Source organism: Erythranthe guttata, chromosome 14, assembly GCF_056151865.1.
Source record: "Erythranthe guttata isolate IM_541 chromosome 14, IM_541, whole genome shotgun sequence".
NCBI lineage: Eukaryota > Viridiplantae > Streptophyta > Magnoliopsida > Lamiales > Phrymaceae > Erythranthe > Erythranthe guttata.
The window spans coordinates 14,718,392-14,724,289 of record NC_142546.1 but is presented as its reverse complement, the minus strand read 5'-3'; the positions used below and the strand labels follow the sequence as shown (position 1 = coordinate 14,724,289).

The window sequence follows — 5,898 nt, the reverse complement described above, 5'->3', positions numbered from 1 at the left end:
CTTTAATTCGAGAATATTAGGAACTTAATGCTGGTATTTCTTTTTCTTTTGCATTTCATTGGAAATATAATTAGTTCTTTGTTTCAATAAATTAAATATATTTTCTTTTGTTCATATTGATATTTCTTTGTCTACCGGTCTTCTTCAGCGCACAACCACTTTTTCTTTTGGTAAATGTAATTATTCGATATATCTGAAAGTCAACATTTTGGTTACTATAGATATGTTTGAAGTGTTTTCCTCCGCACATCCTTTTATATTTGTATTTTTGTGCGATCAAAAGTTCTGAACTCTCTAGACCACGAGGATGGAAAGAAAGATTTCAGAATTTGTGGCTGAATTCCTCTTTCAATTGAGGCAAATTATATTTGATAACTTAGATAGAGTTGAATGAAATTTAGGGAAGCATATTTAGTCTGTCATTTTCAATTGCCAGAAAATATAAGGGGTGTATTGCTATTTCTTTTCGGCCGAGGAGGGGTGTGAATATTAAAGGAAAATATGGCCGTTTGCTCACGGGAGTTGCTAAAAAATGAAGAAATATGATGATGGCTGCTCTCTTTCTTTTGCCATGATTGGTTAATTTTTATATACTATAGTACCTATTTGTTCATGCTTTATTGTAGATTTCTTATTGTTTAGAAAACAAAAAGCTTGATAATGATGGATTGATGATCAGTGAGGAAACATCTTCTTCGGAAAATGCTATGCCAATTGCGCATTCAAACGAAAGGAGATAAAACTTATTTGAAGGTGTATGATGAATTACATGTGAATGCCTTATCAAGTCACGATTATGTAAGTAATTTTTTTTATCTAAAAGTCCAGGTAAGAATGTATTGTTTTTTGCCATAGATTCAAGTGAAAAAAAAAAATGTCTTAAACATGTGAGGAAAAAACATATCATTGATGGTACGTACCTATTTTTAGAACTTATGTAAGAAACCTATTTTGTATTTCTTAAATTTTTTGACATATTTTGCAAAAACAAAAGCTCTGTATCCCATTTTTTGTTTTTCGATGAGATGCCTGAGAAAACTATTGTAAGATGAAATCATTCTATGATAACTTTGAGACATATATAATTGCTGCTTATAAGCTTCCTCATTTTGGCGCGAATGATGATGAGTGAACCATCATAATCAAGATTTAAATGTCCGATTAATTTTGGTTTGTGTTTATGTAATGAATGCCTCGATTTTACTTAGTATGTGATATTTTAATTTTTTATGTTGTTATCTTTGTTGTTAGAAAAATACCGATGGTGGTAATGAGTTAATATTTAAAATGTATGAATTCCAAAAAAGTCGCAAGTGTCGTGAATTTATATTTATTTTAAAATGAACTCTAACTCTAAAAAACACTATTCAAAATCTTATTAACAACATATTCTAGACACCAAAAGCAATCAATTCAATATCCAGACAAAGTTGCATATAAAATATTAATAATTTCATGCAACTCTAATGCAAACATAACTTTAATATAGATAAAAGTACGTATCTCATCGAATTTCCTACATTTTCTTTAATATCCAAGACCAACTTCAGTATAAAAATTAATAGAATTCGACTTTTATATTTGTCGTCTTAATATACTTATTTAAATATTTTTATAAAATCGACAATTAGAAATATACATTTTCCGTGCGATCTAATGTAAGTATCTGCAAGAGAAACATGAATTAATTACTCAGAATATGATTTTATTTTTAAGACATTATTTTATTCCTCCTATCAAATTCATGTGTTTGTAATTATTTGATTTCTATGTTACCCCGTGCTACTGTTACTAGTAATTAAAATATCAATAATTTAAAATCGTACTTAAAGAATCTAATCATTCTTTCACAATCTTTTACCCTAATCTCTCTTTTCTTTTTTTTCAAAATCATCATCGATCTTTCCTCCTCTAAGAACAAAATAATCCTCTCTCATCATCCAAGGTACAATCTTTTTCTTCTATGTGGAAAAAGGAAAACAAAAAACTAAAGGAGTAGGATTTTGATTTGTCGTTTTGTTTATCTAATTCAAAAATTGCACAAGTTCTTTTCTCATTGTGTTTCGTCTAATTATTGTGTGTAGTGAAACAAAATTATATGTTTCATCAAAAGAATCTCAATGAATCAAATATATATAATTGAATATATTTGTTTTTACCAAATGTATGTTCTTAAAAGTAAAATATAATTGTTGTTTTCGTTCCAATTTTCACCACTAGTTTATCACACAAGTTGTATTTGTGTAATTTAAGAATTATTTTTATCAAAAAAATAATAAATTGTATTTACGTTTTATATTTGTTGGAATAATTGATTCTCAATTGGTTGTTCGTGCAAAAACTCTACCGGGATTTGGAATATGCTAGGCGAGATTTAAGGACTTAATGCACAAGACGTTTAGTCTTCATTATGTTTTTGGGAGATAAAACATGGTGGCCGATTGCCTAGCGGATTATGCTCATAATCACATTCATCGTCAAGTTTTTTTTTCCAGCAAAATGATCTCGCTGCATCAGTCTTACAACAGAGACTTGTCTGGCACATGGTCTTTTCGTCCGTAGGCAGCGTTTTGGTATGAGGAATTCTATTCTTTGCAAAGAATATTATTTGAAGCTCGTGTTGGTTTGGTTCAATTTCGGTTTTGTCGGAAGATTGATCAAGTATCAAGACAAGTATCGGTTTTGATGACCGCTTGAAGCTGATTGGACATTTTGGGTTTTCTCATATCCAGAATCCAGCCGCTTTTGGGGGCAAATTTGCTATTCCAGGAATTCTAGTCTTAATAGAAAATCTGTTTTTATTACATTTTTTACCCTCTTTTGGGGTTTTCTTTGTAATGAGTTTCGGTAGATAATAGAAAGAAAAAAAATAATTATTTGTGATGAATACTCGTTAATGTAACCAATTCCCGAGCCGATTTTAATTTTCAATATTTCCCATTATTTTCTAAAAGGCGTTGTTATCTGAGAGTGTGCACTTTCGCCTAATTCTATAGCGTCGAGTGCAGTACAAGCTAGTAATAAACTAACAAAAGTGAACTCGTTAGGCTTTTGGTCAGCAGATTGCATATGTCTTAATACATCAAAGGCGTTGTTTAGGTTGCGTACTTTGTGCATAAACTGAAACCATCGCACTCATTGCAATTAGATCTTTCTGTCTAAGATGATAAAAAAGATATTCCTAGCCGACTCAATATCACCAAATTTTGCGTACAAAAGAAGCTCAGTCATCACAGTGTAACAAATGCAGCAAATCCCATTTCAAGTACAACACTGTGAGATCCATGCCTGATATAATTCTCATCCAATTGTGAATACGCTCCGATTACTTCTTGCATGTCTAATATTTTTTCCAACTCGAGAAAGATTTTCAATGTTTTCTTTGGCCTATTATTTACGACACAACCATGTATCATGATCCTCCAAGAAACAATATCTTTGTTCGGCATATGCTTGAAAACCCGAAGTGCTTGCTGCCTCTAAATCCCTGCATTTGGAATTTATATAGAGAAGTGAATTCCACAAAATCGTACGACAATAAATTGATATTTAATTTGATAGAATAACCACAAAGCATCATTTTATTAAATAATTTTAAGGTTTCGAAATATTCCTTATTGCTCCTCACACATGCAGAAACCATTACACTGCACAAAACCACATCTTCATTACGTGTGTCTGATAAGTGTTCGTTTTGCACGATTTTTGCTTATCAAATCTTCGAGTTTTGGTCTTCGTTCGTCCGAGTTTCGGCTATATTTGTATATATTATTTCGTTTCTTGTTTTATTTCTATTTTTAGGTTTTGTTAGCTATTTTTGCTGATTCGAAACGATTTTGAAAGCGAAGCCGAGAATCAAGCAAACAGGAGCAAAAATTGCAATCAAGTGGATGGTGGCAGCGTTCGGTATTTTACGCATTACTTCTTCATACGACCTCCGATTGAGCTGATTCAAATGGATTTACAAAGCCAACTGCAAGGGCTACAACTTTGATGAAATGCATTTTTGCCACATTCGGATTGAAAATTGCTCAAAACAGAGCTTGAAGTTATTGCAGTGACCATATCGAGATATAACCTCCCATATCGCGCGATATCACCTCTCATATCGCGATATGGCAGAAAACGAAACAGAGAGCTTGCAATTTTACCATATCGCGCGATATCACCTCCCATATCGCGATATGGCAGAAAACGAAACAGAGAGCTTGGGTTTTTGCCATATCGCCCGATACTGATTCCCATATCGCGATATTGCCTCGGGATGTGTAATAAATATCTAAAAAGCCAAATCTTCCTCAATAAGATTTGCCTTACTATAAATAGATCCCTTGTGCCATTTAACAAAGGGGAGAACTTCTTAGACCGACTCTTCGACTTCTTCTTCGGTTTTCTCTTCGGTTCTCGCCAGTTCTTCGCGGGAAGCTTCGACGAGGGTTTCGACTCGGGTTTTTCATAAGCTTTTTCTTTACGTTTAGTTTATGATTTCTCGTGTTCTTCATTTTGATGCTATGTTTGTAATGAACTAAGCATTTTCTTTTAGGGAAATGAAACCTTGTATATATTGATTTTAATTTCCAGATCTGTGATCTATTTGTCGTTCTTTGATTCTGTTTATGTTTTTCTGTATTAAATGCTTTCGATTGTTTGGCCAACAGTTGAATTGATTGTAAATGGGAATGAACTCGAGAGAGGATTTCTCGTTTGAAGTTAGGAAAACATAGCTCGGGGTGTAGAAACGAAGACGTGATGCACCTCGAATAGCCCTTAAGGACTTGACCTAAATGCTCTCTTAATATCAGGTTCTGAACGGAGACGTCGGACCTGTGGGTAGACTCTAACTACACTGGAGACGGGGGTTAGAGTATTTTAGTGTCTGGGTTAGCGAATATAGAATTGACATTAGATTCGGATATGTAGATCTTTATCGATAGTACACTGGTGGATTTTCCCTAGAAGCCATCACACGTCGGAATTCCTCGTTTATACTGGCAGACCGTTGCTTTTATTATTGTTTCTTTATTTTTAGCTTCATCCCCCACCCTTTCGATCGTCTAGATAAAGTGTAGGATAGTATAATTACGGTACTTGGTAGATTTAGGAACTTAATTCCCTGTGGATCGATATCTGGAATTCACTATTCTACAAAACGCGATACTGTACACTTGCGGTTATTTATACGTAGGTTTTACGCGTATCAAGTTTTTTGCGTCGTTGCCGGGGAATTAGTTAATCTTGAATCTACTAATATCGTTACCAACTATCCTTACTTTACTTTAGACATTTTTCTTTTATTTTCTTTTTTCGTTTTGATTTATTTTATTTATTTTCACAGATTTGTATACATTGATGGCCTCGATTTTTGATATCTCTCTTTACGAGATTCAATCCAGAGCAGATTACATTCAACAGGAGTTGGAGGATATTGAAAGACATCGAAGGTTGAACCCAGAAAATGGAATTGCACAGACAAATGAGCACTTGTGCTATTTACAAGACGAACTCCACTTTCTGGCAAATATTTGGGAAAAATTTCAGAGATGTCACAGTCCCGAACCACATCCAACCATCCAATATGAAGACAACGAGGTATTTACAGATTTTCGTATGAACGACGAGGCTGAGAACCTTGAGGGAATTATTCATCCTAGTTCTGTAGATACTTTTGGGTGTGAAGAGAATGGGATGAAGATGATGGTAGATGCGGAATTTGACGAAGAAAATCCTATCCACATCGTAACTCCGGATTTGAGTGTGAGAGAGGAGACGAGTATCAAATTTGAGGTAGAGCTCACTCCAAAGCTCGAATATCTTGTATACGAGTTTGAGAGATCGGTAGGCAAGCAACCCATCCTAGTCTCCTACCGACTGATTTCCCAAGAAAACGAAAAGTACCAT

General features: G+C 33.9%; 1 pseudogene; it reads right to left on the bottom strand.

Annotated features, from left to right (window-relative positions):
• Positions 1 to 2,940: 2,940 nt before the first annotated feature.
• Positions 2,941 to 4,107, bottom strand: LOC148765262 (pentatricopeptide repeat-containing protein At1g15510, chloroplastic-like; annotated as a pseudogene).
• Positions 4,108 to 5,898: the final 1,791 nt, after the last annotated feature.